This window comes from Microtus pennsylvanicus, chromosome 16 (assembly GCF_037038515.1).
Source record: "Microtus pennsylvanicus isolate mMicPen1 chromosome 16, mMicPen1.hap1, whole genome shotgun sequence".
In the NCBI taxonomy this organism is placed as follows: Eukaryota; Metazoa; Chordata; class Mammalia; order Rodentia; family Cricetidae; genus Microtus; species Microtus pennsylvanicus.
Window position 1 is genome coordinate 47,325,023 of NC_134594.1, and position 12,435 is coordinate 47,337,457.

Consider the following 12,435-nt stretch of genomic DNA (forward strand, 5'->3'; position numbering starts at 1 on the left):
AATAGGAAGTACCCAAGTGCATAATTTTTTCTGCTTTCCAGTAGTTATATTTCCTACTGGTTTTGTAGGATTAAATTCTCGATTTCAGTCAATTCTAGATAAAAAGAAGAAGTGAGTAAAACAGGCAAAGAGAGTAAAGAGAGAAAATGCAAATATCCCAGCCCAATTGTTGTAGCTCTGGCTTCAGACAGGAGAGTCGCAGTGCTGAGTGCACTAATTATACATCTCAAGACAGGCCATATTTTGTTCCAATACCAAAAGCACAAATGCCTTTTGTGTCAAATGAAATTATTCAGATTTTTGTTTGCTTGTACAAAGACAAAGCAATTCTAATAAGCTCATAATTTAAATGCTTTCTGAGATTTCCTCCACTATTAGTACAATACAACTTATTAAAAAGATGAATACGTGCATTGCACACATCAATTCAGCATTGCACACATCAATTCAGTATAGCTCCAAAGTACTGAGCAAGTCAACATGCTAAGTGAAACTGAAGGAGGACCTGCTGCAGTACTCGGGCACAACCAGGCCCAGCTCCGCCCCTTCCCATACCTCACAGACAGCTCTTCCCCCTGTGACCCTGGCTTCCCTCATACAGGGTGGTTACAGGGCTGGTGACATAGCTCAGCAGATAAGCAGGGTAAATGTATAGTTTCTCCATATACACAGAGATGGAATATATCTGATAAACTGAAACACCCATTCGAAATTAAATACTCAAAGAAATAGAATTATAATTGATTGTCTCTCAGCATAAGATGTGTGTGCTATATCTTATTTAATATCTATCTTATTTAATAAAGAAACAACAGGCATTTGCACTAAGATTGGGAATAAGGCAAAAATTTCCACCATCTTCATTATTACTCAACATTGTACCAGAAGCATTGGCCAATCCGGCCAGTTAAGAGAAATCACAGTTGCTGGGTGGTGGTGGTGCACACCTTTAATCCCAGCACTCAGGAGGCAGAGACAGGTGGATCTTTCTGAGTTCGAGGCCAACCTGGTCTACAAGAGCTAGTTCCAGGACAGGCACCAAAGCTACAAAGAAACCCTGTCTTGACAAAACAAAAACAAAAGCAAACAAACAAACAAAAACAGAGAGAGAGAGAGAGAGAGAGAGAGAGAGAGAGAGAGAGAGAGAGAGAGAGAGAGAGAGGGAGAGATCAGAGTAATAATAAAAAGCTTTATCTCTATTTGCAAACAACAGGACCATCGGGAGACAACAAAGAATCAATGATAAAATTAATTCAAAAAGAAAAGAATTCATTGAAGTAGAAGAATACAAACATTCGACTCAATAGCCTGCATATAGAACACTAATCATTGGACCAAATGACGAGGGGGAGAATCACACACACACACATATAAACAAAAAAAGCAACATATAAAACCTATATGAGAAAAAACTGGGCATGTGCAGACATCCCCTCTTCTTGGACAGAAAGATGACAACCACTGACAGAATAATGCATACACACTGCAGCATTCTCTGCAACCATAACACACTGGAAACTACCTAAGCCTATACACACAAAAGCAATTAAACTATATAATCTAAACCAGGCAAGTCCACTGCGCTGTTACCATTCACAAGGGTAATACTCAAGACCCTGTAGTTAAGTTTAAAAAAAAAAAAAGAAAACCATGATGTTCTAAGTTTACGGTATCGTGTTAGCCACATCTATAGCTATCCATGGCAGCATTTGGTACACAAGCCACAGGTCACACATATCTGAAACTATGTAACTGACCATTGAAAAAAAACAAAGTCTGACAAGCTACAGTTTTCTAACTTTATCTAAAAATGAAGGGGAATACAGAACACACAAGCAGCAAAACTCTGAAACAAAGGAGACAGTTTATCTACAGGGACAGGTGAGGAACAGAACAGAAAAGGGAAAGAAGGGAACTGGGGAGCTGGGAGCCAGCAGGATGAAGAAGTACTGACATTTCTTAAAACTAACTCTGACTCTTAGAACTATAATAATGTTCACATATCCTTGAAAAATAATTTTAATGAAGGCTATAAATAACCAGGGTGTGTGTGTGTGTGTGTGTGTGTGTGTGTGTGTGTGTGTGTGTGTGTTTATGGCGCACACCTGTAATGTGAGCATGCAGGATAATCAACTCAAGCCTCAGCACCCTAGGCTAGTGAAAGTTAAGACATACATTTTCTGCTAGTGGAATAGCTCAAGTGGTAGACTCTGTACTTTAGATAGGCCATGGAGCAAATGTCTACCCACTCTCTACAAAAAAATACACCTTTTCTGATTTTTATGCAAATTCAGCTATTTTTAACACTGTCTTTAAAACAGAATGATAAATTACCACTCTAAGATTACCACTAATGTTCATGCCCTCATAGGTCAGATAAGCCATAGGGCAAAATGTTTTATTATTTCTCAGGCTCATCCTCCACAACCAGTCAGAGGTATTCATTAGCTAATGAGTGTAAGGAACAAACCCTTACAAAATAAATTACTAATTAGCATTTATGAAAATGCATGCAGAGTCAATGAAGTTTATAAGTCAATTACAGCTAGGTGAGATTCCCTAGCTTTTACTACAAAAATCACTTGATTTCTATAAACTGAAGAAAGTAACATATTCATATAAAAATATAAGGCGGGAGGAATTTAGTGAGGGGAATTCTGTGTCCTACAAGTCGTAAAAACAATCGGCCTTGTTGGAACCCAGGGAAAATAGAGCAGTAGGTAATGGACCTGCCAGATTCTCCACAACCAAGAAACAGAAGACTCCGTGGATAACATGGAAACAGCAAAAGCCCAGGAGTCACAGTCTCTAGGATGCCCGAGGCTAGGGTTTAATATTAAGGATCTGTGAGACGATGGCTGTTGAACAGACATTTTAATTTGAGTTTTCAAACTAGAACGCCTTATAGCACAGGAGGGCTGAAACGGTATGGCCAAGCTGAAGGCACAGTTACAGCAAGCTAACCGTTTGATAGCTGCTTATCTTGGTAGATAAGGGCAGTATCTACAAGTCCTTTCGGACACTAATAAATTCAGTTCAGGTTGCTTATTAAGATAAATGCATCAATCTAAAACTTCAGAAGTAGAAGTTTTTACCAATTAGTTAATTCTGAATTATATGTCATAAAGAGAAACAACTGATAAGTTAACCTTACAGATAGTGAACAATAGTTAGCCCTATCACCATAACCAATTTTTAAAACAGGTAATAAAAATCAACTATTTGAAAAAGCCTTTTTCTTTTCCCCATGTGTGACAGAGAAACAACCTAAAGTGATAGGGTTCTCAAATCTGCATTATTCTCTGAAAAGGAAACTAGCTGTAAATCAATGCTACATTGTTGCTTAATGGGACCTCTTTCTGCACAGCCAGCAGTTGGCAGGGAAACCAACCAAGAACCAGCAATACTCAGTGTCTGCTATTTGCTGTGACTTATTTCATGACAAGATCCAATGACTTCCTTGGTACTTGGTACTTTTCTCCCTTAGTAATCGATAAATGGAAAGTTACTAAGTTCCCCCGAACCGTGTCACATAAATCATCTCAAAATGCACAGGTAAAGTTTTTTTCCAGTAGAAAAACATTCATGGTAAGCACAGTCTAATATAGACAGATACCGATCATCACATATAAAATGTTTACATACATTCTAGTGCGTATACAAGTTAGCACACACATATATATCCCCTTGCTCCATCTCCTGAGAGACCCCCAGAAGCAATGGCGCTCACACACAGCCCGGATACTGGTTTCTAATAGCATTTCTAATTTCTAATAAAAAGGGAGGCTCCCAGGAGACTGTACAGTTCCAGGACCAAGAAAGGTAATACGCTAGATGAGCGGGAGCATCTTATAGAACAAAAATTAAAACCAAATGAACAACCACAAAAAATACTGTGTGTGTGTGCGGGGGGGGGGGGGGGACGACACAATCTTCATAATCACAAGAGTATTTCAAGAAATCAACAAAAAGGGCTGGAATAACTACAGCAATAAAAAGCACTGCTGGTACTTTCTGGGCAGTGATGGTGCACACCCAACACTCAGGAGGCAGAGAGGGAGGTCGATTTCTGAGTTCGAGACCAGCCTGGGCTACAGAGTGAGTTTCAAGACAGTCAGTGCTACAGTGAGAAACCCTGTCTTGAAAGCCAAAAAAGAAAAAGCACTGCTGAATTATGACCCAAACTGCAAACCATGCACCATTTGTCAGGTAAACACAGGGTCTGGAGAAAGGGTTGCGCTGTTGAGAGTGTACTGCTTACTCACAGATACTGGAGACTGGTCCCCAACACCTACGACAGGGCGCTCACAACCACCTGTAACTCCAGCTCCAGGGCCACTCAAGTCCATGGGCACCTGTGCTGCACTCGTGTGAACATACCTATACACACACATAATTTTAAATAACAAAAAATAAATTTAATATAAATGATTAAATGAAGCAGTAAATTAGAAGAGAAATACCCCTTTACAGACTATTTCCAAAGTTTTAATAAAGACCGTCCCCCCCAGGGAAATAAAGAATAATTCCCCATTCTGTATTTGCAGCACAGAAAGCTCTCCTTCTGTAAAAGGCCCTGTTCAAAGGGAAGGGCTTAGAAAGAGCGAGTCCACAGTGAGCAAATCCGACAAGGTGAGACCGCCATGAAGGAGAGCAGCAGAGGCACAGTCACAGTGACAATCAGAGCAGCAACAGCGCAGTCACAGTGACAATCAGGAGCAGCAGAGGCGCAGTCACAGTGACAGAGCATCAGAGGCGCAGTCACAGTGACAATCAGAGCAGCAACAGCGCAGTCACACTGACAATCAGAGCAGCAACAGCGCAGTCACAGTGACAATCAGAGCAGCAACAGTGCAGTCACAGTGACAATCAGGAGCAGCAACAGCGCAGTCAAAGTGACAATCAGGAGCAGCAGAGGCACAGTCACAGTGACAATCAGGAGCAGCAGAGGCGCAGTCACAGTGACAATCGGGAGCAGCAACAGTGCAGTCACAGTAACAATCAGAGCAGCAACAGCGCAGTCACAGTGACAATCAGGAGCAGCAACAGCGCAGTCACAGTGACAATCAGAGCAGCAACAGCGCAGTCACAGTGACAATCAGGAGCAGCAACAGCGCAGTCACAGTGACAATCAGAGCAGCAACAGCGCAGTCACAGTGACAATCAGAGCAGCAACAGCACAGTCACAGTGACAATCAGGAGCAGCAACAGTGCAGTCACAGTAACAATCAGAGCAGCAACAGCGCAGTCACAGTGACAATCAGAGCAGCAACAGCGCAGTCACAGTGACAATCAGGAGCAGCAACAGCGCAGTCACAGTGACAATCAGAGCAGCAACAGCGCAGTCACAGTGACAATCAGAGCAGCAACAGTGCAGTCACAGTGACAATCAGAGCAGCAGAGGCGCAGTCACAGTGACAATCAGGAGCAGCAACAGTGCAGTCACAGTGACAATCAGAGCAGCAACAGTGCAGTCACAGTGACAATCAGAGCAGCAACAGCGCAGTCACAGTAACAATCAGGAGCAGCAACAGCGCAGTCACAGTGACAATCAGGAGCAGCAACAGCGCAGTCACAGTGACAATCAGGAGCAGCAACAGCGCAGTCACAGTGACAATCAGAGCAGCAACAGCGCAGTCACAGTGACAATCAGAGCAGCAACAGCGCAGTCACAGTGATAATCAGAGCAGCAGAGGCGCAGTCACAGTGACAATCAGGAATGGCGCTGTCATACTGTGGTCCTCCCCATGCTAACCATGAGAAAAACATCAGATAAATCCCCACTGGTTACCCTGAAACAGCAATCTAAAAAACTATCAGCTCATTGAAAGCGAGGAAACCTGAGAAACTCCTTGTGCCAGGAACACCCGATGGCCGGATGGGATCCTGAACAGAAAAAAGACACCAGGAAAAACTGACACAAGGTAAGTGTGTCACACTAATTCAATACCCAGGGAAATCTTATTACAAACAATCTAAAAACATTACACTATTTTATAAACTATTAGCATTTCATTTATGTGTATTTAAGAAACCAGCAATTTAGTTTACAATTTAAGTATTATCATTTTAACTACAAAATGTATAACAACTCCAATTCAAAATCTGAAAAAAAAACATAAACTGAAATCTTGAACAGTGACAACTTAAGAGTAATTTAACTTTGGGTCCACATGCACCTACACAACATACACATAAACGTAAACACAACAATGAATTACTAATAAATCGGGAGCTAGAAAGATGGCTTACTGGCTCAGAGCACTTTCTACTCCTGCAGGAGACCCAGCTGTGGCACACATACAAACAGGCACACACGCACACGCACACACACACACAAATAAAAATAAATAAATAAAGGGTTTTTTTAAGAACCAAAGGAGGCCAGCTTGGTAGACCAGAATTTGTCAGACTATGATTCAAGATAAGGCTGAAGAACTGTCACTGTTAAGGAATTCTCTTTTTACTCTAAAAGCAACACAAGGTCATAAAAGAGCTGGGGAAAGGGAGAGGGTGACAATCGGTATATTCATAATAAACCACGCTTTCGGGGTGGATAAGGGATTAAAAATAAGCCCAAAGCGGACAAAGATGAAGGCTGTAGGCAGGTTTCAGGCAAAGGGACAGTGTGCAAGCTGAAGCAGTCCATGGTGGTGGGGAAACATTCAAGGGCCACTGCCAGTGTTAGTACTTGTTGGAACATTCGTCCTTATCAAGAAGATGTGGGGCCGCTCCACACTGTCAAGGTTTCATATGGATGGAAAGGTCATCACTCACTGAAAACAGAAACGAAGAAAAGAGAAGCAATGTTTTGGGGGTAGGAGAGGAAAGAAGAGAAACTTAGTTTTGGATCTAACAGATTTGAGACATCTTTAAGTCTCCAGGAAGGGCATCACCCAGATAGCGCAATGTCCCAATCTACAGCCCAAAGGAGACAGAAAGCGCACACGCCCTTAAGAGAGCTGACAGCGTAATCCTAGAAAAGGAGCTAACAGCATAGTAATCCCAATGTGCAAGATCATTAGACGTAGACTTTGACCATCTGGATGCAGTTAAAAAACCAAGAGAGGAAACGGCTGTTTTGTCAGCTAAAATAAAAACTGCTAAGTACCACGGAGAGACAGAAAATCTTCCTATTTTGGTTCATAATATACCAATTATGTAACAAATTACAGCACTTCCAAGTTTTAGCCAGGCTGGAAAATAAAAAAAATGCTCTAAATCTGCACTGTCCTACAGGGTAGGCACCAGCACAGTGGCCACTGAATTTTATCTAATGTCAAACAATCCAAATAGCCACAAGGGTAGAGGCTGTGGTGTTAGAGTGGAGAGGCTCGGAGCTGCCTTGTGTTATTTCATTTGGTCCTCAGCTACATATTGAATTAGCTGGGAGTGGACCTGAGACCTGGGGGTGGGGCTGAGATACCGGGGGTAGGAGAAATTTTCATTCCACTACTTGGAAATTTCATTTTAAGACTATACAGTATAGGGCTGGAGAGATGGCTCAGCAGGTAGCCCCCTTTTTTAGACACCCCCAAAGTGGCAGTGCTACAACCTGATTCCAGTCACCACCCACCCAAGCTCATCCCATTCCACAGCCCCTGAGGAACTGTGTTCTGTGTCCACCCAAGGCTACATGAATTTCAGCCTTCCTCTATCCCAAATGATCATTCTGAAATGAATGGTCCCAAACTCATTATGCCATTCTTACAGGTTATAATACATACAATCCAGTAAACTTGCATCCATCACCACAGAATACCCCATCAATTACCAATCTACAGGCCTATGCTTCAGTGAGACATCCGACAAGGTGTTCAGCCACTAAAGAGGAATAGAGGATGTCTAATACATAATCCAATAAGGTATCTCCAATTCATTCCAAAATTTTTATAGTGGGAATATCCTAGGAACTATCTACAGTCATACACCTAAGAGCAAATCCTGGCTCCACCAGAATTATTCTAAGCAAACGCTCTTAGCTCTGTGGGTCACTTAGTTTCACAATCTTCATCTACAACACAGGTTCGCAGCCTTCCCAAAACTGCGACCCTTTCACGGTTCTCGTGTTGTGCGACAAAATTACGTTCACTGCTGCCTCATAACTGTAATTTTGCTGTTATGAATCATAATGCAAATATCCGTGTTTTCCAATGGCCTTAGGTGACCCCTGTGAAGGGGTCGTGACCCACAGGTTGAGAACCCCTGATCTATAAATGGTGAGGGGACGCAATGATCCTGACAGCACCAGGCATCACGTACATCGTAAGCAAATAAATGTACCTCCCACTGTGGTACTTCTAAACCAACCCTTGGCCAACAAGCAACTAGCTTAGCATTGATTGCTCCACCAAGTGAGGACACTACACTGAGGGAAAATCATGTTATTGTTTGAAGTGAAGAAATTGCTTCCTTTAGACTAATCATGATGAGCTATGCAGGTAGCGTTGTGTGAAGTGAGCTTCAAAACTTCACAACTTCAACTTCCAAACACTTCACAATCAAGTCAGTAAGTAAATATGCACCCCATGACCTACATTAAGCTTGTAAGAAATAATAATTTACATGCATGACATAGAATGAAGAGAAAGGAGTGTGGAACGCTGCCACAGCCAGATGGAAGACATCTTATCTGCCCTTCCTGCAGGAGGCCCATGCCCAAGACAGACATCTCCAGCTAAAACAGGCGACAGAAGCAAAGGACAGCTATCATTTCGACGCTGTATTCTGAGTCGCACCCAGAGGGCTGGTGACACTTAGTATGCATTAAATAGTGGTGGACACATCGGTTTATAAATTCTCTATATTAGCAAAGCAATGGGCACAGCCAGTTATCCCCAAATAGAAACCTCAAAACCACAAATCAGGAACCAACCTGCTTCCTTCTATAGGTCCGGGAAGAAACTTAGAAACACGGCAGTTTTGACGTAGTGAGATTTCAGTTCAAGGCTGTAATCTCTGCACTCTACTCTGCTTAACCCGCCCGCCCCGCCCCCCCAAAAGCCATTTGCAATTTGGGAAAACAGTTCCACGAATAACTGGTTCCATTAGATTTAACGAGACACTAAACCAGTGCTTTTAAATCTTGCGGGATATAAATGCCTTTTAAGAATTTGAGAAAAGAATGCATTTGCCCAGAACACACACATACAAACTTTGTACATAATTTCTGGGGTGAGGACAGACCATCACTGGTACCTGGAGGCCCCAATCCAGGATGAAGGCAAGGATCAGGCAAGAAAAAGTAACATTTTATCAACATGGAAACAAAATAGCCCAGGCAGAGCCTTTCATTCAGAAAATACGAGCGGAATTAAACGCCGTTACGCCGTTCTCCTACATACTAAGTGTTAGACTTTGTAGTTAGGAGACAGAGTTGATCTTGTTGAACAAGAAAAACGAAAGGTAAAAGAACAGCCAGAAGAAAAGTGAGAGTGCAATAGTCGCACCACGAAACGGCCAATTCCTGCAGCCTCCAGAGGACGACCCAACGTCATCACTCGGGTGCACCTTCCTTTGTCAACCAAGTCAATTAAATGGCAAATGTGAACGAACACACCCTCGTGATTGTGAAAGCAACGTGTTGATAAAATGCCCTGAAATTCTTTCATTCCTTATTTTTTTTTGATCAGATAAGAACCAAGTAAGTATAGTTCAGGAAAAAATAAAGGAGTGACGAACAAGATCCTGAGAGGGTGGCTTAAAGGATCTGCAGGAAGTGTAAAGTACAAACTTCTTAAGATCCGAGGGCTCATGAGGAAGATAAGAACAAAGCCAAGGAAGCAATAAAAAGGAAGAAAGTCTAGAATCTAAACACTTAAAAAAAAAAGCTTCCTTTCCTAGACACGTAAAGAGTAGTAACTTGGCAATGAGAAACGCACCAGAAGGCAGTGCCACAATTTCCTTCTCCAAACTCCGGCATTCCTGGGGCGTCCTGGCCAGCACTCGGGCTTGGGACGTTTCAGGCAGGACGCTTGTCTGCACCCGGGTCAGGCGACCTCTCCGAGGGGCTGTGGCTACCTCCCTTCCTCCCTCAGCGGGAGAGAGGAAGTGGGGGACGCGGGGAAGAGGGGACAGCAAGGCGGCCCACTCGGACAGAGTCCACTCTGCCACCTCCTCCCACGCACAGCCTGCAGAGCGCAGCGGGTGCCGCCCCAGGGGCCGGTACTGCCCCCTTCACCCAGGACACAGTCAGGGGGACACGAGGGACCCAGGGGCGGACCCGACGGCTCCCAGGGGGTGGAAGTGCCCCGGAGCGAGTTGGCAGCGAGCAGCCGGAGGCGACGCCACCTCAACCCCATCCTTCCCGCCGCGGCTCCGCCCTCACCTGCCTGTCAGCAGCCGGGAAGCCGGCAGCGCTCGGTCGCGGGCTCTCCCGGTTGCAGCCCTCGGGAATCCTGTCCGCCCGGGGCAGACGTGAGCGGAAGCACGACCCGGAGCTGGTCCTCCGTCCCTTCCCCCACGCACCTCCGCTGCAGCTGTCAAAGGCTCCGGGCGACCGCCCGCCGAGGACTCTTGCACCCGCGACCTCTCAGTCCGGCCTCCGGCGCCTGCACCGCAGCCTCGGAGCCGGAAGTGAGAAGACCGGAAGTGCGGGGTCTCGGGCCGGGGATCACCTCTCTCCTCTCGCTCTCTCCAGAAGCCGAGCTGGGCGCCGCCACGTCTCGATGGTGCGCGCGCGTCTCTCCAGGGGCTGGGTCCTCCCGGCTCCGCCCCGGGCTGCGGCCCGGGTGACTACATCCGGGAATCCGCGCCGGCCGTTGCCGGGGTAACCGGCCGGCGGGGTCGAATGCAGTGGCTGGTTCGAGTGCAGGAGATGCAGCGCGCTCTAGTGCATGAGATGGCAGCGCTTCGATCAGGAGTCTCCTAGCCTCTTCCCACACTCACACCCGGTGCCCGGACGGTGGAGGTGGACGTATCTCACCGCCACGCCGCTACCGAGGAGCAGAAGCTTTGTCAGACACCGCAGAGGACCGAAGCAGGGAGGAGCGGAGATGAGCAGCCGGCCGGGGACTGCACGGGAGCCTGACCCTTCGCTTTCCCCAGCGACCACCGCATTCCTGACGGTCCCTGCAGAAAGACCCGCATCCGTGAGCGCGCGATGGCAGCTCTGTTTCTGTGCTCTCCCGCCCGGCTCGCTCTCTGACAGTGGGCCCCTAGTTCTTTTCTTTGCTGCTCCTCTTTTACCTGCCACCCACTTCTGCTTTTCCTCTTATCCGCACCACCTCTTAGGTAGATCGCCTCCGTCCCGTCCGCAGAAACCGCTCAACTGTCCATTCTCCCAGAGCGCTTCTTTGTCTTTTCCCTCCAGTCTTTGGGGGTAGCTGCAAGAGTCCTCCCTCCGCAGGACCAACTGGAAAGAAGGTGACATTCAGAGGTGGTAGATAGAAATATGGCAGAGCAGGCTTCCAAGGAGTTTCAGTCTCTCTCTCTCTCTCTCTCTCTCTCTCTCTCTCTCTCTCTCTCTCTCTCTCTCTCTCTCTCTCTGTCTCTCTCTCTCTCTCTTTCTCTCTCTCCTCCCGCTACGGTATCCTCCCCCCAGGCTCGTTAAAAGTGACACTATAAATATTTACATAATAACCGCATACTCTTCAACCCTAATTAACGGTGTTGTCTTAGATTTTTAGCACATCTACCCTTACAAAAACAGTGATGACATTCCCAAACGTAAAGAACGAGAACGTACTGTGAATTTTTCTACTCAAAGCCATCCTCCTGAGTTGGAATCCATTAGTCTTCTCCGTTTTTAGGAAGGGCCCCCAATCTAGCTAACTCCTGCTCTCATTGCATAGGAACTCGATAGGACTTTCAGCTAAGTGCAAATGTTATCCATCTCCAGGGCTACTGAAGGGTGACTTGAAAATCCTGTCTCCGAATGCCCAGTTGTGGATGAATGGTGTGGACAGTTAGTACTTAATAGAACTGGGTGTTTCCCTCAGGATCTCTGAGGGTGTCTCTGAGTTTGGGGATACTTGGCACTTGTGTTGGTTATTTCTACTTTAGTGGTATAGTATCTTTGGGAACTACTGAGAGTTCTTATGTTGAATCTGACTGACTTGGAACTAATGCTCATTTCTCCTTAATAAAGATATTATTCGTTGGTTATTCTACATAATCATCAATCCTGTGAGGTGCTGGTACTCTGCATGATTAGTCCATATCCATAATATTGTAGCGAACAGGAATATGATGGGGTTAATTAACCGTTCCATGATTTCTGCTGCCCCAAGGGAAGCACAAACGTGGACCCATCCTAAGAAAATATTGGGATCTGCTTCAATTAATGATGGAAAATTGCAAGAACCCAAAACAAAACAAACAAAAAAACTTCTGTTCATCATTTGGGCCAGAGAAAGCAGATGTTTGTGTCCTGTGGATCTAGGGAAATTTATTCACTCCTTTTTTCTTTTTCTTTTTGTGTTTCTGAGATCAATC

At 45.1% G+C, this 12,435-nt stretch overlaps 1 protein-coding gene across 5 annotated transcripts in view; it reads right to left on the minus strand.

Annotated features, from left to right (window-relative positions):
* The window catches only part of Arfip1 (ARF interacting protein 1), a 64,543-nt gene extending 53,473 nt beyond the window's left edge, over positions 1 to 11,070 (minus strand). Inside the window, exon 1 of one of the 5 annotated variants that reach the window (XM_075950574.1) lies at positions 10,468 to 11,070. The gene's annotated coding sequence lies outside the window, so the exon portion shown is untranslated. Of the gene's footprint in view, positions 1 to 10,327 lie in introns of all 5 variants that reach the window. The other 4 variants (XM_075950575.1, XM_075950573.1, XM_075950571.1 and 1 more) reach the window with 4 other exon arrangements.
* Positions 11,071 to 12,435: the final 1,365 nt, after the last annotated feature.